At 48.3% G+C, this 21,372-nt stretch overlaps 1 protein-coding gene across 2 annotated transcripts in view; it reads left to right on the top strand.

Annotated features, from left to right (window-relative positions):
* TSC22D3 (TSC22 domain family member 3) overlaps window positions 1–21,372 on the top strand; it is a 62,208-nt gene that overhangs the window by 24,832 nt on the left and 16,004 nt on the right. The window contains exon 2 of one of the 2 annotated variants that reach the window (XM_064278662.1): window positions 1–21,372. This exon is cut by the window's left edge and continues 22,609 nt beyond it; it is cut by the window's right edge and continues 11,983 nt beyond it. The exons of the other annotated variant lie outside the window; for it this stretch is intronic. The gene's annotated coding sequence lies outside the window, so the exon portion shown is untranslated. 2 annotated transcript variants of the gene reach the window in all.

Genomic DNA, 21,372 nt, shown 5'->3' with positions numbered 1-21,372 from the left:
GTTACCCCTCTTCTATGTACCCTGTGCCTCGACTCCCCCAGTGCCTAGCTGTGGCTGCCCCCTGGATGCCCAGGTCCACCAGATGCTAGGCAAGAGCTCCTGCTCCACACTCCCGGCTTTCCCCTGTGCTCCTTTGGAGCCTGAAGGGTCCACTGAAATGATCTCAAGGGCAAGTACAGGGCCCAGTAAGTGGGGCTTCATGTCTTTCACCCCAGCTTCTACCAAACTAGCTCTGCTGTCATCTCTTTTATAAACTGGGTTTTCCCTGTGAGAATCTGTTTGAAAGAAAGGATCCGCTAATTTTTGTTTGTTTGTCTAGTCACTACTCTAGGCCTTTTTGGCTTCCATATCAGAATTAACCTATTCTGCATCCTCTGTCTCTGAACTCTGCTAGGGGACAATGGGGAGTAACACTGATCAAATAGCTGAGTCCCTACCTCTGTGTTAGCTGGCTACAGGATGGCAGGATATGCCAATGGCTTCACCCAGTTAAGATGGTGAGGAGAGCAGGCAAGTTGGCACTCTACTCCTGTGTCACGTGGCTGCCACCCCACCCATCATTAATGATAATCCCTCACATTTACATAGCACTTTATAATTTCCAAAGTACTTTCACAGACTTTATCTTATTTGATCCTCTCAACAGCCTGTGAAGCCCGCCAGAGCAGGGGCTGTTATTTACATTTTACAGACTAGGCGAGATTCTTGAGACCATTTAATCATTGGCCTCTCTAGAGCTTGCTAAAGGGAACTACATAGTCAGTGTGAGTTGAAGGGCTGGTTAAAAGGAACAAGAGTTGGAACAAGGGTTATAAAAGGAATGACGGGGGAGGGAGATGAGACGGAAGGGAGCAGCAGTGCCCACAGTGCTGCCAGCTCTACCAGCTGGGTTTGTGAAGTCTTTCTTAAGTAGTATGGGACTTTGGGGAGCCCTGGTGGCACAGTAGTTGAGCACTCAGCTGCTAACCGAAAGGTTGGCTGCTAACCAAAAGGTCAGCTGCTAACCAAAAGGTCGGCGGTTTGAACCCACCAGATGCTCTGTTGGAGAAAGATGTGGCAGTCTGCTTCTGTAAAGATTTACAGCCTTGGAAACCCTATGCGGGCAGTTCTACTCAGTCCTATAGGGGTCACTCTGAGTCAGAATCAACTTGACGGCAATAGGTCTGTCTTGTTTTGTTTGTTTGTTTATGGGACTTTGGGAAGAGCTGACCCAAGGAGGCAGAGGGATTTTCTCTTCTGCATGATGGCAGCTGCTGCCATTCCTGAGCCAACCACTGCCCCCACCTTGTCTCACCCCGACTGTACAAACCTGACCTTGTCACACAGCTGTCTCGAAGCTCATGGAGCAGGATTTCAAGTCCTAGCACTGGCAAGCCCATGGAGATCATTTAGTGTAACTGCTCATTTTACAGCAGAGAAAACAGAAGCCCAGAGACAGAGAAGTCTTGCCCAACGTCACACAGAGAAGCACAGGCAGAGCTGGATTCAAACTCGTATCTCCTGACTTGCACGCCAGAGTGCTTTCCGCTACAGTACCTGGCTGCCTCTCTCTCTCTCTTTGTGTGTGTGTGTGTGTGTGTGTATGTAGATGTGTGAAGGAGGGCTGTGTGAGGTGCCCAAATGCCTCCCTGGTGAACTGCTATGACCTGGACCTTGTCCCCATGTGCAATGGCTGGAGGTTAAAGCCATTTATAGGGCCTGGAGTATGATAGGGTGTGAGAAAGACAGGGCCCAGTGTTTCTCTCCCAAGGGGATTCACCTATATAAACTGCCCCAGGTAATTAAGATCCCAGAAGAATTGGCAGCTGCTTGCTGAACAAATTAGACTCTGCCTTTATGGGCATGTTCTATGCCGGAGATCAGAGGGCCCTCCCTGATGTTTGGTTCATTAGTCATTGTTCCCTGTCAGAGCAAGCACTCAGAAAATTGGATGTCTGGCAACAGCCTGTATTCAGAAATTCAATAGCAGGAGCAGCAATAGCAACAGCTGAGTGTCTGGGACAGTGCTCCATGCACAGTAGGTGCTTGAAAAATGCTTGTTAGCTAACTAATGAACTAAGTAAAGAAAGCCTTTAGTCCTCTGTGCTATTCAGAATGAAACAGTGTCAATAACAGATCTGATTGCTTTTCAGCCAAGCCACATTTGAACTTCATAATGGGCAGGCTAGCAGGACTTGGACAAAAAGCCACTGGACCCTAGATTTCTTATGCAGACTGCACTGTACAGATCACAGTGCCCACCCTTCAATGTTGCACTACATTCTGCTTATATCTAATAGACCCACTGCTCCCTCTAAGCTTGCCAATTACTTCCTTCTAGTCAAATCCAAAGGCCATTGCCCAGTTCTAGTCTTCTGTGGCCAGACAGGATAAGCCAAGCTGGGGACAAAATGAGGTCTCAGGGCATCTCTGGCAAAGGGGAAGGGAGCAGGCTCCAAGAGGACAGACAGGGTCGTTCCTTTTTTGCCACTTTACCCTAGGCCAGGCCTGCCAGCTTAATTTGGACATGTCCTTTAGTACTGTTCTTAAATGTCAGGGAAAGATTTTTGTTTTTGTTTTATTTTGTTTCTTAAACTAAATGATCCTAGTTCAAAATACCCAGGATTCCTTGCAAATGTCAGCTAACATAGCAGGACCAAGAGAATCTTAGAAGCTTTTGGCAGTCACTAAATGTTACTGCTGGTGTCTTTTGTCTATAGGCCAAGGGAGTGAACTCTATGAGGGATTTCAAATGTCCTTGATGGACTTTTCCACCAAGCTTAGAACCATTAGAAAAAGTTCTTCTCCAGTTCGCCTGGCCATCCAGTCACACTTTCAAATCCATCCACCAAGAAAGAAAGCACTAAGAATGTATTGAGCACAAACTCTTTTTGCCTTTGTTGGGAAGGAGGGTGTGGATGAGTGTGTGTATGTGTGTAACTGTTGCCTATGTAAGGACTTAAGTGTGTGGAGGGGCTTTTGGTAATAATGTGGATATATGTAAAAAATGTTTAAATTGCATGCAAAAAAGGTACAGAAAAATGTACGATAAATACATTTATGTGGGGGGGTACCTGTGTTTGTGAAGGGACAGCTGGAAAGATATCATCTGGGTGGACTGGTGTTCTTGTGTGTGTGACATATATGTGTGTAACTCTCTCTGCATCTATTCCTGTACATGGGACTTGAGAGTCCAGGTGAGGAAAGTATATGTTTGTGTGCGTAAGTGTGTGTGTGTGTGTGTGTGTGTGTATGCCTGAACTGTCCTCAGTCTTAGGTTTGCCTGGGAGAACCATCTTGGCCCCCATTTCCTTTCCTCCACTTCTAAACCAGTTGCTGTGGAGTCAGTTGTGACTTGTGATGACCACATGTGTGTCAGAAAAGCACTGCTTCAGAGGGTTTTCAATGGTTGATTTTTTGGATGTAGCTTGCCAGGCCTTTCTTCTGTGGCACTCCTGAATGGACTCGAACCTCTAGCCTTTCCGTTAGCAGCTGAGGATGTTAACTGTTGTACCACCCAGGGATCCTTTCCACTTCTAGAGCATCCTTCATTTCTCTGCTTCTGCTTCCTCCTTCTTAGAGATATTTTCTACCATATATCCCCCCTTTCTCTGTTTCATGATTTCTATTACCCTCTCCTCCTCCCCACGTGCCCCTTCTCTCAGGCCGCCTGCAGTCTCTTCCAACAAAGTGGGGGTGACTCCACCATTGGGAAGGGCAGTGCTCAATGATTGGGAAACAATTTTGGAGCCAATGAAATGTCTGCCTAAAGATTGTTCTTGGATCAATGGGAATCCTGTGGGTCACCGTTGGACAGATTAACGTAGTCAAGAAATGTAATATAGACATTCAATCCTAGAATTTTGATGAATTAATTAAAGCCTTGTTTTTAGTTCTATTGAGAAGGAAAATCATTTATTATCTTTAGTCTGACCCTGTGCCTTCAAGAGAACTCTTATTCTGTAAAAATAACGGCTGAGGTAGGCAATTCACACATACTTGTGAAATCTAAGCAGATTATCTCACCAGTAGCTATAACTGTAATAAACTAAAGTGACCTCGTTTAAACAAACAGATGTTTGGGGCTGACAATTGAAATGTAAACATGACCCTAATTAATGACTTGGTTAATCGTAAGTGGTTCACTCTTCAGAGATATTTGTTAAATTCTCAGGCTTTAGTTGTAACATAGGTCTCCAGGCTACCTTTGTATTCTTCTTGTTAGAAATTAAATACTTCTAGCTACTCAGTCTGTGAAGCCACTTGTGAAGCAAGTGGGCCCTCAGGGCAGGGAGAAGGGAAACTTAGAGACGGTTCTAAATCTCTCCTTTGAATGTTTTAGGAAAAGTAAGTCTCTCAGCGTCCCCACCCATAAATGAGTGTGTGCACCATCAAAACCAGTCCACTTATATCTTCTGATATGTAGATCCTTAACAAAGTATATGGTAATACATATTAATGTACAAACATGATATCTAATTTCAAATAATTTCCTATCAATAACTCACTCTGGGTCCAATGTAGTCACAGAGCTAGATTCAGGGAGACCGCAACTCCTGGAAGGAAACTAGAAAGCAGTTTAACACCCTGTTGCCAAAGAGACAGATGAAACAGAGTAGAGGATGCTGGGAAATAGAATGTCCAGCTCCTGGGCTTAATGGCTGCTTGATGTGAGGTACTCCACCCTTGTCCCAACAAATTATTTATTATTTCAGCAAGATGGGACAGGGAGGGGATGGTTAAGTCAACTGACATGTTGGCTTTGGGTGGCCTTCCTTCAAGAATAGCCCTTTCTTTGCTGCAGTGGATACATCCAGCTGCAGATTTCCATCATCACTGGATACTCTTGCAGATGAATTCAGAAATTATACTGGCCTTCCCGATTGTTGTTACTGAGTTAAACAAGCACTATTGAGACCATCCTCTTGGACATACCACTGTGATGGGTGCTACAGGAAGAGGGAGAAAAAGGCATACTTCCTACCCTTGAGAAGCTTTGAGTCAAGTTGGGGAGAGAAATCACTCGAGAACAATTATGAGGGAATTTGTCCACAGATGCAAAATAACACATACCAAAATGTCCTATAAAATGAAGAACTCTGTCACTAGATGGAATTGAGTAGGTGGGAGATGCAACGGTCTGAGATCTTGACCCAGGGCTTTATGAGTGGAAGGTCAAGGACCTTTTCCTAACTGTCTCACATATACTACAGTCATCAGCAAGAATGGCTTGGTGCGGGGGGAGGGGGCGCAATGGAGATTGTTACAGTGGTTTCCAAAGCATGTGTTTAAGTATTGAAAGTAGTGGGCATGGTTATCTTCCATGCTGAGCTCTTTATTTTAATGGAGCTTCTCCCAGACATCCATGTTACCCCGTTGCAGAAAGGCACCATGTGCTGTTTCTACACTGGCCATAGTAAGAGGTTGGCGCTTTGCAGTAGTGGAGACTTGGCCAGATCAGAGAGGGTGGGGCAGCAGTACTGGTGGCCTCAGCTTCAGCCCTAAGCCATGGCTTGAGCAAAGACCTGATCAATTTAATTTTGACCTGAGCATATTGGGTTCAGCCTTGTGGACCTTGCCACCTGCTTACAGTCCGGCCCCAGAGCTGGCTCAAACTTGAGAAAGCTCTCCATGGCTTATCACCTTCTCAAAGCTGGTAAGCAACTCCCACCTAGCCACTTCCTCTTTCATGTTCACTTCAGGCTACACACACAGGCCTCAGTTGGAGTATTATGTCTATGCTGAGAAGGAGAAAGGTGGCCTCTGAATCCCAAAGGAGTAATAAAGGCTACATGCCTGAGTTTCCCCCCACACTACCCGCCCCTCCAGACACTGGAAAATCTAGGGTTGGGCTTCCACCCACTTCAAGACGTTAAGGCCTCAGTAGGAAGAACACTCTGGAAAGGGTGAAGACAGCTCCAACCCAAAATCAGTTCAGTCTTGATGCTGAGCCCTGGGTATGATGCCTACCTGGCCCAGCAGGTGTCAAGAGGCATGTCTGTTGACAGGCAAAAAGAGTCTAGAGGGCTCACAGCCCCCACACTAGCCTCCTAGCTGCACTCTTCACTCCAACTCTGCACTTGGGCCTACTGTTTCTAAACCAAAACCTGTTGCTGTTGAGTCAATTCCAACTCATGATGACCCCATGTATGTCAGAGTAGAAATGCACTCCATAAGGTTTTCAATGGCTGATTTTTCAGAAGTAGATCACCAGGCCTTTCTTCCAAGGTGCCTCTGGGAAGACTCAAGCCACCAACCTGTTGGTTAGCAGCCAAGTGCTTTAAGCATTTGCACCACCCAGGAACTCCTCTACTACTTTTGAGCTCTAAAATTCCTCCTTGGGAAAGCTGGTAATGGGGAACCCAAGGTGGAGAAAGGGAAAGTGTTGACATGTCATGGGTTTGGCAACCAATGTTACAGAACAATATGTGTATTAATTGTTTAGTGAGAAACTAATTTACGCTGTAAACCTTCATCTAAAGTACAATTAAAAAAAAAATCCTCCTTGGGCCTCAGGTTGGTATGTCTTCTTCCAACCATGGCCAGGACCCAGAAGTCATTGGGACATGCCGTGACGTCTAGTCCTAGCTCTTCTACTAACCAGCACAAGTCCCTTTCCTACTCTGGGCCTCAGAATTGCCACATGTAAGATGAAATGATTGGACTAGATGATTCCTAAGGGGCCTTTTGGCTTTGATGTTTTATAAGTCAAAGTGTCCTCCTTTTTCTTTCTTTATAAGGTAAATGCTTTTTGTTCGTGGAAAAATAAGGAACCTTTGAGACTTTCAGTGTGGAAGCTGGCCCAAAGTTCCCAGGTTATGTTTGCTTTTGTATTATGTTTGCTTCTTCCAAACTGGTTTCTCTCATCCCTAAGGGCCAAAGACAGCTCTGGTTTGGGCCCACAGACGCCCGTGGACCAGTCGTTCATGGCTGCCCTGGAGTCCCAGCAGCCCTGAGCGCTTCACTGGGGGCAGCCGCCTCCCCCAGGGCTGGCAGGAGGGAAGTTCTATTGCGTCTGCTCCAGCCACCATTTCCCCCCAGGATGGGGAGGGCTTGACTGCCAGACCTCAGCAACATTGGGAACAACTGTGAAAGGTCCCCTCTGGTACACTGGCAATGCTGGCACTGTGGGGCTGGCTGTGGGTGGGAATGGGTGCTGCTCTTGGGGTTCCCAAGAAGCGGGGATTTCTCGGGGATGATGAGAAGAGCCCGTGCTGATCCCTGGGTGGGATCAAGTTCCCCTCAGGAATCTAGGAAACTCGGACAGAGGCCCTGTGGGGGCTTGTCCAACTGTGGACCTGGGAGTGTTTTGTCACTCGGCTGTAAAAGAGCCTTGAGGGAAAAAAAGAAGGGGAGGGGACCCTGCCACAGGGACCTGGAGGCCTTCAAGCCTGACTCCTCCTTTTACAGGCGAGGGGGGAACAGTTTTCCACAAAACCATAGGGCCAGGAGTTGGAGGGAGGGATTGTTGTTCTGCATGGTCACGTGACACCGGGACTCCCCCCTATTCCACAATCCTTTCCAGGGAAACATTAGTGAGCTGGAAGGAGCCTAGGCAGGGAGAACAGTGATATAATGTGCCACACAGAAGGCAGTGTCAGCCACAACAAACAAGCAAAGCCTCTCAGACAAACATACACAGTCTCACTCAGAGTCTCTCTCTCTCCCTCTCTCTCTCACACACACACACACACACACACACACACGCTCACTTACTCACATACATGTGCTTGCGAGTGCATGCCCAGGCCTCATTGCACACCCACCCCAGGGCCTCAAACGCGCCTCTGTGGCACTGACTTTCTGTCATCTACAGGCCCAGCTCACATCACCTGCTGGTACAACTTCACTGGGCACAGGTGTGGGGGAGGAATGAGATTCCTTGGACGAGGAGGGGCATTTTCTAAAACTTAAAAAAGAAAGAAAGAAAGAAAACAAAGCAAGTCTGAAGTCCTCCCACAGACAGGCTCGTGCTCCGGGTGTGCTTTTGCGGGCCAGAAACTACAGAACTGGGAGTACTGCCAAGTGCTTTATCAAAGGAAACAGCCCGCCCAACAGCTGGAGATGGGCTCTTGCCAGCTGTGTGTGCCTCTCTGTCTCTCCTTCCCCTTTTCTCTCCCCTTCTCCTGTCTCCATCCATCTATCTCTTGTAGCCTTGCACTTTGCGTTGGGAGAGCTCACAGACGGACTTCCTTGGACCACAGAGAGTGCTCTTGATGCCGAGCAACTGAGCAAGATCACAGCCCCAGCTGGGAAGGGGAGCAGCCCTCGCTAAGGAACGTACTGCCCAGAAGCTGATCTCCTGGCATTGGGCAAGGGGCTGCTGGGTAGTGGGCGCTTCTGCTGCAGCTGGAGCCTTGGGGAGATACAGTAGAGTAGTCCCTCTTTAGCCTCCTTTTTGCCCACAGTGGGAGGTGGGTACCTGGCTGTGCTGTGTATGTTGGCAGCAACATGTTGTTTTCCAGCAACCTCAGCAACTTTGCCATCCATATTCATTAATTAGTTAATTACTTGGATTCATTTCTCTAAGCCTTGGGCTTCCCAGGGAGAGGAGACAATGTGGGGTAGAGCGCTGAAGAGGGGTGTTCTCCCCTTCCTTTGGGGGTGGGGTCCCACTACCAGACACAAAGGAGAGTGAGGGCAAGGGTAACCTCCTGTGGCTTCATCCCTTTGCCCAGCCATAGCCCAATTCAGGCTCACAATTTGCCAGCTCAAGTGGCCAGCACAGCCCTGAAAGTTTGCTCCAAGCTGCATTTGTAGAAGCAACCATATGGATAATGGTGCCAGCTGGAGATGCCTAGTTCTTTGAGTGGCAGTGCTGGGCTCCAGGAGCTAAAGGCAGCAGCCCCATCCCTGTTGAGGCCAGGAGACTTTGTTCTGTTTCCTATCACAGCCTGCACCCCTGCCTCAGTTGACCCCTGGAGAGAGCTCAAGGGAAAACTAACACTTCTCCCACCATCCTGGCCATGCCTCAAGATCAGAATCCCTGTTGTGTTCATTCTACATCCCCAGTGCCTGCCACATGCTGGGGGCTTAAATAATGGCTGGTAACTGGGAATCTTTGGAAAAGTCACTTTAAAGCAAGTGGGAGGTGACAACTCGGTCTGTGGTTGCCACGTTGGGCTTATTTCATCTTTTACAGAGCTTGACTAAGTGAGTACTGGTGAGAGGGTGGGCACCCATGTGAGGTGCTATGGGGTAACCAGTAGGGGTGAGGTAGCAAACTGAGATAATCTTAAATTCTGGTGTCTAGTGAGCATTCTGCTGCCCATCCTCCCACTCTTTCGCACCCACTCGCCCACCATCATGGTTCTTCTCCCCAGGCCAATCTCTTTGATCTTCCCTCTTGCCCCTCTCTTCTTTCCTTCTGAGTCTTGTACAAATGGGCACATTTGTATGCTTAGTCACAAGTGGACCTGTAGTATAATGAGCACAGGGATTTGAATGCCTGTTCAGCCACTTGCTACCTGGTGTGACTTGGGGTAAATTATTTAGCCTCTCTGAACCTCAGATTCTCCATCCGTGAACTGGAGATGATATGCATAACACCAACCTATAGAGGTTAAAAAAAAAAAAGTTTTTTTGGGGGGGATGGTTAATTGAGAAAAGATATATAAAGTGCTTTGAATAATGTTTGGCACACCATAGGTGCTCAACAAATGTTAGCTACTGTTGTTCATTGTTATTACCTTGTGTATGTGTTTCGAGGATGTCTATCACACATAACTGGGCTGATGGAATAGACTATGTGATAAACCACAGACAAACCAGACCAGGACACTCAGAAGACTCCTTGGCAATTCCGTTTGTCCAGCCCTGGCAGCCACAATCCTGGGTAGAACAAGGTACAGAAGTTGAGAGTCCGCGGCAGAGTTCAACCCCTTATCCCTGATTCTCCCTAATAGGGCTTCCCCTCAGGCCATAGGACAGACTAGACGGCTCATGGGCATGGGACCAAATGTCTTCTGGAAAGCTCCACCTTCCCCACAACTTCTCTAGACTCTGGCTTCCTTCCTGGCTTCACTCAGTTGGGGTTTTCTTTGTCTACCTTTCCACTCTACCCGATGCCTTTACCACATATACCATTTCCACATTTCCCCTGGAGTGTTGTCAACCTTGAGTGTATCTGAAAGGACCAGGCCAGGACTCTGAAGGACCGTTTCTATCACAGCCTATTTATGACCATCTCCCTGAGCACAAGTGTGTGTGTAGAGCCTGAAGCCTTGGGGTGCCTGTTCCTATGTTTCCTATGTATGTTTAAATCTTGTGACATCAAGATTTCTCATTCCTAGTTCAAATACTGATTACTCGACCTACCATGAGCTATGGGTTCTGAGAGCTGGGCAGTCAGAAGGGTGCTGATGTGGGCACTTACACGATTTGTGATCTAGGTCTTCATGAATGGAGGTTGTGGGGCTTGCCCCCTCCAGTTCCCTCACAGGAGTACTTCCGACGGTTGGCACCAGCAGCATGTCAGCTGCAGGGAGCAAATGGTGTGAGAGAAGAGATCCCAGGTCTTCTTTGGCTATGGCTGATTCCTTATTTCCTCTCCTTTCCCAGTTTGGGAGCATTTGTTGCTGTCTGAAGGGCTGGGCAGTGCCAAGACCACAATAAACAGCTTGTCCAGTACACACAAGCTCTTTGGACCCTGAAATGTCAGCTGGCCAACTGGCTCACAGCTAGACCCTGCTGCGTGCCGTTTGCATCCGGCCCCAACAATGCCTCTCAGCACTTGTAGACTCATGTGTCATAGCAACAAGACTGGGGGGTGGAGGCCCCATATTGACCTGGCTCTAGCTCTGGGAAGCCAAGCTCAGGAGCCACACTTAGGGCTCCTGATAAAAATGACTGCCTTAGGGACCCAGCTCTGCTGCTTTCAAACCAGGAAAGTGGCCTCTCCTCCCCTCCCCCACCACTGGGCCTGGTCCCAGGGGCAGCAAACAGCCAGACTCCCTATGCCCCATATGGCTGAACCATTGACTGATGTTGGCCAGAAACATCTCGCCCAGTGAAAGCTAGTGGGGTGTGGGGTATGCACCTCCAGGGGTACAACACAGTACAAAGGGCAAGAGAGGAGAGGGAGAAGCAGTGGGGTCTGGGGGCAAGAGTGCCAGGCCAGGATCCAGGAAACCTGGGCTCTGCTCCCAGGCCCTGCCACCACCTCCCTTGGCGTCCTTGAGCAAGATCATCCAGAGGGCAGGGTTGGGGGGAGCAGGCACAAGGCCAACACCTGGCCTAGGATAAGATGAGCTGCAAAATCTAGTTCATGCACTCTGGAGGTGGGGTTGGGGTGTTTAATCAGGAAAACTTTCCACTGAAGAGCTACTGAGCAGCCTTTAAATCTCTTGGTGCATCTTGACCAGCAATGGAACCAAACTCAGGTGCCTAGGGAACATATCAGAAAAGAAAGGATTGCTTCTTTTAACATGTCCTATCCTTTGCCTTGTTAGGGAGACCAACAGGTAGGGATTTTCACTGCCAGGACTCAGGGCAGAGAGCACAGTTGTCCCTTACTTATGGAAGGCCCTGGAATTGTATTCACTTCTGCCTTTTGCAGCCTCCCAGGACAACTTCCCTGGGGTAAGATGTGATGTTTGTCCCTAGTCTTAGGAGTTTGTATGGAAAAAGAGTCTCCCAGCTCTCCATTCCAGTGCCCATGCTTCAGTACCCCAATGTCCAGAGACTGACACCATGACACATGCCCACGCTCTAAACCTGCCTTCCACATCTCATCCCTGAGCATCCTCTGCCTGATAGCAATAAATCTGCTAGTTCATCTGGCCCTGTACACTCAGTGAGAGCTCATGAGATGCAGTAGTCTTCAATAGCGTGAAGCAGAGCTGACAGAACCTACCAGTGTCTGACATAAAGTAGGTGCTCAATAAATATTTGTCAGATGAATCCAGGCTAGAATAACTTCATAATACTTTCATATAAAGGATTGCATTTAATGGTAGAAACTTCAGGCTCTGTGATGGGACCTGTTTGGAGGGGGGAGGAAGAAGGCCTTTTGTGACTGTGTAAATAACAGTATGGGGGCAACCACCCTTCATGTACATGAAAGGAAGGTAGGATACATCCATTCAGGGGAAAGGATGTCTGGGAAAAGGGCCAACATCTGTACTCAGAAGCGTCTGAAGGCTTCACACACTTCCCAGAGAAGGAAGGCTCCATAGTGTTGTCTAATTGGCTCTCCAGTTGTTCTCTTCCTTAGTGAAGGCCCAGTGTGGTAAAGTTGGTCATGGCTTAGCTTCCCAAAGCTCTACGGGAGCTTTGGGCAGCTTATGGTTATTCCACACCAGATACCAGTTGTTAGGGTGTGCCTTGGATCTGATTAGCATTGCCTGAGGGAGCCTGGGGGGACCACTTGGCCAGGGTCTTCACAAGTTACTCATACCTCAACATGCCCCCTCTCCTTCAGTTCAGGGGTCTGGGAGCTATGGGCTGGCCTGTGCAATTTCCCTTGCCAGATTCCTGTGTTGTCTGTGCCTTCACAGCAGGGTGGGTGAGAAAGAGCTGCACAGGAGGGAAAAACAAACAGAGGAAAGGTCTCTGGGTCTGTTGACATTGTAAGTGCTATTGATTTTATAAGATTTTTCCATTGGGAGGACAGTGAACTGACCTCGTTTTGCAGCCAGCTCAGGCTTTGACGCCACTGTCTAGGCCATGAACTGAGAACCCGAGAGGCTATGGCTTTATCTCAACACATACTTGATAGTCACCACTCTCAGCAAGGCCAGGCTGGGGCCTTTCTGGATGGGACATGGAGGATGTGGGTGATTACAGGCCTCTCTGCTCCTTCTACCTTTTCCCAGGGACACTGTATGACCCTGGGTTCAAGCAATCTTGAATCTTGCTGGACAGCAGGGGAGGGTTACTTTTCAAGCAAGAAGGACTATAGCAATAAAGCTATGACAGCAAAAGGGTGGTTGAAAGAGCACTGAACTAGGAGTTGGTGATTTGGACTTGAGTCCCAGCAGTGCCACTAATTAGCTGGCTGTTTTCAAGCAAATTACTTCCCCTCTCCTGGTCTTAGTTTTCTCATCTGTTAAGTGATAGGTGGAATGAAATGATCTCTCAGGTCACTTCCAGCTCTCAAATCCAGCAGGTCTGTGGCAAATGCAGAAGTTAGGAAGGAGGAGGATGAAAAGGAGACAGAAAGTAGGGTCATTAAGTTTATGTTAATGGTGGTGGGATGATTTAGAAAAGGATAGCAAGAATGGTGCACAGCTCAAACTATGTAGTTTACGTCACTAAATTGTACATGTAGAATCTACTGCAATGGCGTCTGTTTCATTATATGTATTTTCATGACAGTAAAAATAAAAAAGAAGAGAGGAAGGAACAAGGATGAAAATAAAATGAGGGAACTGAAGTAGATGATCCTCAAGATTTCTTCCATCTCTTTGAATACGTAAGAAAAAAAAAAAAAGGTGGTCAGAAGAAAACAGAAGATGCTAAGTTGGTCAAAGGGGAAAATTGCATGTTCAAGGAAGAAGCCAGCTGGCGCGGATTAGGCACTTATGCCAGGGGAAAAGAAGGATGGCATTCCCAGGGCAATAGTGGGCTGAGAAGAAGGAGAGGGAGGAGACTATGAAGAAAAAGGCAAAGCGAGGTCATCTCAAAGAAGTGATTGGAAAAGACATCAATGCCTGTTTGGTGTGAGAGGGCTTGGCTTGGTTGGACGGCACACTGGTGAGGAACCACCTCCTGGCATGGAGGACCTAAGTGGGTCTCTGATCAGACATGGAGGCTGGTGGCAAGTGCTACAGTAGATTCACCAGAAGGCGAACCCCAGGTGGAAGGTGAGGAGGTGGAATGCTTTTAAGTTGTCAGGACTTCTTCACTGGGGAGAATGTGGTCACAAGGGCCCATCATTAAGTCTTTGTTTTATACTCATCACATATCCCTCCTGCCTGGGAGCAGAGGTAGAGTCTGAACAAGTGTGGAAACTGAGACTCCAAGAGGGGATTCAGCCTTCCTGGAATCATGTGACAATTTCATGGCAGGGATAGGGACAAAATCTGCTCTCTCTCCTGATTCGGAGCCCAGTACTTTGCATGACCCCTACCCCATCCAGTAAATGCTCTTAAACAAATCCCTAATTGTAATCGAATTTTCTTAGAGAAAAGTGGAGTGAAGAAAAACCAATTCCAAGTAACTGATGGCACCTGATGGACCTTTTGGCTGGCAGGGCCCATGCTTGGGGCAGGGGCAGTGCAGGCTGGGTAGAGGTAAAGGGTGTGCATCTTTATAGTCAACTGGGCTCTGAAATCCAAGCTCTGGTTGTGTGACGTTGGACTAGTCACAACTTCCCTGAGTTTCTGTTTCCTCATCTATCTTCTGTAAAATGTGTGTGTTTTACATAGGGTGGTTGTGAGGAATAAAGGAAAAAATGCATGAAAAGTGCTTGGCACAGTGCCTGGTACACAATAAACGCTCAACAAGTGGTAGTTATTATTATTACTCCTACTACTAATGGTAATAAATGTGATAGTTTGTGATCTTACCAACCTCCTCACCCCCACCAAAGACATAGAATCTGTACCTACTGACTGTCCTCTTCTCTCACTCACCTCAGAGTCCCTGCAACACTTCAGTTGCTTAGCCTTGGGCCTCTAAGACCACCTTCTTCACCTCTATTATGGGACTGGCATTCCCAGATGGCCTCTTCAGAGGTTCTCACCCCCTCCCAACCTGCCTGCCAACTTGGAGCCCCAGTGGCAGGCAGAGGGAGGGAAACAGGTGGCAGGGCCAACAAAATGAGGCCATGCATTCCCGCCCTGTCACCAGTTCCCTGGCAAGGCCTAGCAAGGTCACCTTTTGCTTCTAGTTTTCTCGGGTTGAAATGAAGCCCTGAGCGGGCATTTGGGTGAGAGCAAGGGTTTTGCTCCCACAACTGGGGAGAACCTCTCTTTTAAATATTTTCTAGACCAAGCAACATTCCAGCCAAAAGGGAATGCCAGGGTCTTAGAGAGGAGCAGAGTTATTCGATTGATGTTGTGCTGAGGTGGGCCTCATTCCCTTTCCGTAGGCCAGGTGCCCTTAATTGGGGGAGGGAACCTGTCTTCAGGTCTCATCAGGTAAGAAGACTCTTGGGTGTGGCCTTGTTGGGGGAACTGATTGCTTGTGCTGGGAAATTCAGAGTGTGCCCCAAACTGCTCCTCAGCCTCTCACCCCTGGGGGAAAGGTGGGGACACCAGAGAAACGGTGGCACAAGGCCAGGAAGGCCTGAAATCACGTTCTAGTGTGCAGGTCCTAGAGATAAAGCAGCCCAGCCCATTCTCTGGGTTGAGAGGTGAAGGGGAAGATGGGTTGGAAGACCAGGTGGGTGGGGCTTGCTGAACCTAGAGGTGGAGCAGGCAATTGTCTATCTGGCAAGATTTCAGGGGCCCCAGAGCAGACTCCACCCCCCAAAATTTCCCCCATTACATGTAACCAGACAATGGTGTATTTCTGGACCCCATGCTGGGTGTTCCGAATTGTGTTCAGCCTGTGTAACAATTCAGCAGGTTCAGCCTTTACCCGCCCCCCCGCCCCGTGTCTCTTCCCCTTAAAAGATTTGATAGGAAGGGGCTGAGGTCAGGCTGGGAAAGTGGGGTCATTAGGCACACAGATGGCTCTGGGCAGCCTGACAGGGAGGCCTGAGGGTGACAAGATAGCTGGTGAGGGGCACAGGGGTGGGGCAGGAAATGTTCTTAAAGAGGTGCACAGGAGACCAAATTTGGCTAAGAGCCAAGCCTTGGAGGCGAGACAGAAGATGGGACAGAGGATAGGGGCAGGTCTAAGGCACACAGGTGCTTTTTGTGAAGAGGGTTCTACAATGTAATCTGAATGAGTCCTTCAAGTGCAGCAGGGGTTGGGAGGCATAATAATTGCTGACATTTGTCCCAGGACTTTGCCATTCAGCAAGCACCTTCATACCTGCACAAGGTCCCTAATTTTCCTAACAGCCCTGTCAAGGTGGGTAGGACAGGGATAATTACCTCCATTTGACAGATGAAGAAACAGAGATGCAGAGAGATTAAGTGACTTGCCCAGGGTCACACAGTTTTAATGGCAGAGATGGGACCAAAACTTTGGTCTCCTAACTCCCAAGGCAGTGAAGGCTAGAATTAGCCTAATGAGTACCCAGGTAGCCACCCCCATTCATAGTTATTTCAGGAATTCTGGGAAGGACCTCTGCCCCATGAATATCTCTGTTCCAGCTCACTAATACTTGAAATTTTACTCTTAAAGATTTATTCTTTTGAACTGGAATTTTGGCCCTTGTTAAAACATGAAAGGGTACTGAAGGAAAGAGTATGTGTCGGGGGTGCCCACCTTAGAAAAATGCCAGAGGGTACTCCTCGGAGAGGGACTAGGGGGTGGAGTGGGGTAGGGGAGGGGGTGTGCTGGGAGGGGAGGGGAGGCAGCGAGTGGCAGACCTCACCGTTTTTGCATAAGGAAGGGAGGAGTTGCGTCAGTGTGTGAAGGCAGGCAATGCAAGCAAGGAAGAAGGGGGGCAAGCTTGCCCAGAAGCCTGCCTGAGAGAGCTCTAATGGGTGACTGCATTAGCCCCGACACTGAGTCCTCGACACTGAGTCCTCACAGGGAGGTAAGGGGAGAATTTCCATGTAGGCTTGGGGGAGAGGGGAGAGGAGGGGAGGGCAGTGCCTAGACAAGGAAGCAGGTTGGCCTAAGAAGCTGTGATTGTAGAGGGTGGGGGTGGGGGAAGCTATTCAGGGAACTGGCCTGGAGCCAGGGGCCAGTCCCAAGAGGGTGAGTGGAGGCTTCAGAGCTCTGGGCCCCATTCCAACTCCTGACCTTGAGTCACCATGCAACTTGGCACTTTTCCTACCTCAGCCCAGACACCCATCAGGTCTCTGTTATCTTGGCTTCCCGTTTTACAGAAAACTGTGTAAAAGTTACTCTCCTGGCTCCTCCTCCTGGCTGACCGTGCTCTTGTACAGTTCCCGTGCCCCCCCCCCGCTCCGCCCACCACAGCATCCTGCAAGCCTCCTATGGCTCATGGAAGCTCTTTCCTGCTGCCTTTAGTCCCAGAGGCTGCCCCTCCTCAGTACAAGCTGCCCCTGCACCCCATGTGCACAAACATGACCTGGTTCTGACGGCAAGAGCCTGAAGGCCTCACCCAACCCTTGGCCTAGGCCTGTTGACTCATAGGTACAGCTGTACATAGTTGCATCTGAGGAGATCAAGGCAGAGACTATTAGAACTGGCAGCAAACTTGGAAGTCGCTTTTGCCTTTCATTCAGTCAGTCATTCAATTGTTTCTTTTCTGGAGCAGGTACTATGTGCCAGGCACTGTAGTAGGCACTTGGGAACTCCTGGCTGCATGGAACTCCCATTCTAAATAGGGGAGACTGTCATTCATCAGATAAGCATCGAAATAACTACAAATTTGCAGCCCCAGCCCTCCCATTTTACATTTAGGGGAAAGTGGGGTCCAGAATGGTTACATGACTTCTTCTAGGGTTCTGCTAGCCAAGGGTAAAACCAGGCCAGAACCCATGTCTCTTGACTACTCTTCCAGTGCTCTTTCCAACATGTTCTGGAAAGAACACAACACAAGGGTAAGAGAGTATTATTTATTGTATTATTTATCCCTACACGCAGATGTGGCCTACTTGGCAAGATTTGAAAAACAATCCCCTCACTGCTGCCTCCTCCCCCCGCACACACCTGATGGTTCCCCCTATAACCCTCCATACCTAAAATTATACCATTGACTCAGATCTTTGGGTAAAGCCCCTGTGATCTGAGGGAGGAAAACCCATTAAGCTGTTATTTGCCATTTACACAGATTTCTTGGATCTGTCCTTTAGGGTTGTCCCAAAGGACGGGTATGTTTGATGTGGGGGGAGGGAAACGGAGAGTCTTCCTTAAAGGAGCATTGCTAGAGAGGACAGGGCCTGGCAGTGGGGGACCACAGGCAGCAGGAGGGCACATGTCGCTTGAGGGGACAGGCAGGAGGAAGTTACCTGAAAAGGAAACAGGAAGGTTCTGAAGACAAACTCCTAGTTCACAGTTTAGCCCGGGGGCCAGCTTTGCACAGACACCCTGATCAGTGACATTCTGTTTCAAAATACATGTTTACATTTGGTCTTTCCTTACGCTAGATTATACTGAGTCTTTTGTCCCTTCCCCAGCCTGGTGTCTGGGTAGTTTGTACTGATTTGTAGTTCCTGAGGGGCCTTCCCTGAGAATGGTTGAGCAGCTTCCCTTAAACAATCTGCCAGTCTCTGAATTGAAATGCAGATCAATCCCAACCTGGCATGGGAAGGGGGGGGGTCTCTTCCAGGAATCGCTTTGGGAATCCTTTAGTCAGTGGAAAGAACCAGCCCCAGCCCGAGGGCTTCCCCATCTTGAGCCTAATAAGGGCTTGTTTCAGATTCCCGTGCAGGGTTCAGTGGGAAGGGACATTGGTGCAAGTTCCATTCTCTGCCTGGCACATAGCCTTGCCTGGAAATCTTCTAAAAATAAAAAGCAGTACCCAGCTAGAGACAGCCCAGCACTTCAGAATCACAGTACAAGGGTTCAAATCTGATCTCCACCACTTAATAGCTGCGTGATTCCAGGCGGGTCATTTAACCCGAGTCAATGTTTCCTCATCCACACAATGGGGCTAATGATAATACCCAACTCCTAAGACCATTGAGGATCCCTGGTGGCGCAGTGGTTAAGGGCTCGGCTGCTAACCAAAAAGTCAGCAGTTTGAATGCACCAGCTGCTTCTTGGAAACCCTATAGGACAGTTCTACTCTGTCCTATAGGGCCGCTATGAGTTGGAATCGACTCAACAGCAACGGGCTTGGTTTTCGGCAAGACCGTTGACAATATATATAATGCTCTTAGTACAGTGCCTGCTAAGCAGCCGGTACATGGGAGGGGGCCATGTTATTATTTGGACCAGATAGGAATTTGAGATCTCCCAGTGATAGGTCAGAACCTAACAGCTGCGAATCCCTGCCTTCCTGTTTAATGGAGATTTTCATGTGTCAGGTTTGCTTAAAGCAAGGCCCACCGGCAGGGCATTCCCCTCATGGGTGATTCATGGGTGGGATGCATTCCACCCACCTATTTTAAGCTGTTCTACATTTTCTTCCCCCTGACATGGACGTGTTTACACAGGGGAGGACAGTCCCAGTCAAAACAAGATGAAAATACACTGCTGGCTGGGAGCCCCCGGCTAACTGGTTTCAGGTCCTCTCTCAGCTGTCAGCACCTCACAACAGGGCCATGGGGGGTGTGTAGGGGGGGGATGCCTACCCCTACTTCCCGGCCTCCCTCCATCAGCCCAGCTCAGCCTGGTGTCAGGCAGTCGGCCATCACCTGGCCAAGCTAGAGGGGGTCCTGAGGCTGAGGCTTTTCCTGAGTTTTACAAGCAAAAGAAGGAAGGGTGCTGAGGGGAGAAGGGCTACCCTTACCAGCCCTGGTGTGAGTATTGTGTCTGCTGCCAGGGCCGCCTGGTGCACAGACAGAGAAGTCAACTGCCAACACAGAGTGATGGAAAATGGCCAGAGAAAGCTCCTCCACTGACCTGCCCTAGTGCCTTGAATTCCCCCATTAGACTCATTCCTTTGGGTTAACAGGAGGCTCCTGGTAAAAGGAAATTACCCCAGGAACCAGGAACACGTCAACCCTTTATCAACCCTGGACCCTTGTTGGTGATCCATTTCTCTGCTATAAAAAATTCATTGCCATCGAGTCAATTCTGACTCATAGCGACCCTATAGGACAAGAGTAAAACTGCCCTCATAGAATTTCCAAGGAGCACCTGCTTGATTTGGACTGCTGACCTTTTGGTTAGCAGCCATAGCTCTTAACCATTATGCCACCAGCACTCCTTCTCTGCTATGCCACCTTATAAATGAAAAAGTAGTGCTTGAGGAGATGTCCAGTGAGAATGTTTTGATGGCTAGCAAATGGGGTCTCCTGGCCAGGGGGCACTGAAATGTCCCCAATTTGCCCAAGGCAGCCTTGCTGCTCTTCACAGCATCTTCATAACTGTTTGCTTTTATTTACCAAGAAGAGAGGGAGGAAAAAAAAATCTCCTTTGCCATAAACTCTACTACTTTTAGACCTACACATTCAGAGGCAGTTTGGTTCCTTTTTTCTTTCTTTACATTAAAAGAATTTTTTTATTGTGATAGAAACCCAGTGCCGTCGAGTCGATTCCGACTCATAGCGACCCTACAGGCCAGAGCAGAACTGCCTGTGATATTGTGATAGTATATGTATATATATAGTGATATATATTATTGTGATAGTATATATATATATATATACATAAAACAAAAAAATTGCCATTTTAACCATTTTTAGTTACATTCACCATGTTGTATGACCATCACCATCATCCATTTCCAAATGTTTTTCATTACCCCAAACAGAAACTCTGCACCCCTTAAGCAGTAACTCCCCATCCCCCCTCCCCCAGCCCCTGATAACCACTAATAAACTTCACTTTGTATGGATTTTCCCATTCTAGATATTTTATGTAAGTGGGATCATACAGTGTCCTTTTGTGACCAACCAACTTCACTCATCATAATGTTTTCAAGGTTCATCTGTGTCATAGCATGTGTCTGAACTTCATTTCTCTTTATGACTGAATAATAGGCAGTTTGGCTTCTTGACAGCAAGTCCAGAAATATTTGGGGACATTAGCCTGTCCCCTAAAAGCCTTAGGCAGCCGGGATCCATTGTGATGCCCCACTGAGGCAGGGCCCCATCAAGTCAATGCTTAGCTAGCCTAGGCCACTTCTCCCAGAAACCCCACACTATTCAGGATCCCTGGTGGTGCAGTGGTTAAATACTTGGCTACTAACCAAAAGGTCAGTAGTTTGAATCCACCAGCCATTCCTTGGAAACGCTATAGGACAGTTTTACTCTGTCCTCTAGGGTCGCTATGAGTTGAAATGGAATCCACTTGACCACAACAGGTTTGTTTATTTTCTTTTTTTTCCTGAGAAAAACTAAGCAGTCTCCCTTCTGAGAAAGACTTTATTTTAATAGAGATCCTCAAAACTTCAAAACCAAGGGTGACATTAATGGTGAGAATTTCCTTTATTTTGGCAGAGGTGGGGTTTAGTTAAGAGGGTTTCTTTTACCTCCCCTCCCTACCATCATTCCAGTTAGATGGCTGTCACTCAGAAAATCAGGCCTGCCAGCCTTAAATCCCTTTTTGATATCCCAGCCAGCTGGGACTTGGCTGCCCTGCTCCTGGGCTTTATTACCCTCTACTGTTCCCTGGGAAACCCTGGTGGCACAGTGGCTAAGTGCTACGGCTGCTAACCAAATGGTCGGCAGTTTGAATCCACTAGGCGCTCCTTGAAAACTCTGTGGGGCAGTTCTACTCTGTCCTACAGGGTCACTATGAGTCGGGATCAAC

The sequence above is a fragment of the Loxodonta africana genome, chromosome X (genome assembly GCF_030014295.1).
Source record: "Loxodonta africana isolate mLoxAfr1 chromosome X, mLoxAfr1.hap2, whole genome shotgun sequence".
Classification (NCBI taxonomy): Eukaryota; Metazoa; Chordata; class Mammalia; order Proboscidea; family Elephantidae; genus Loxodonta; species Loxodonta africana.
This window is presented reverse-complemented; position numbering and strand designations above follow the sequence as displayed.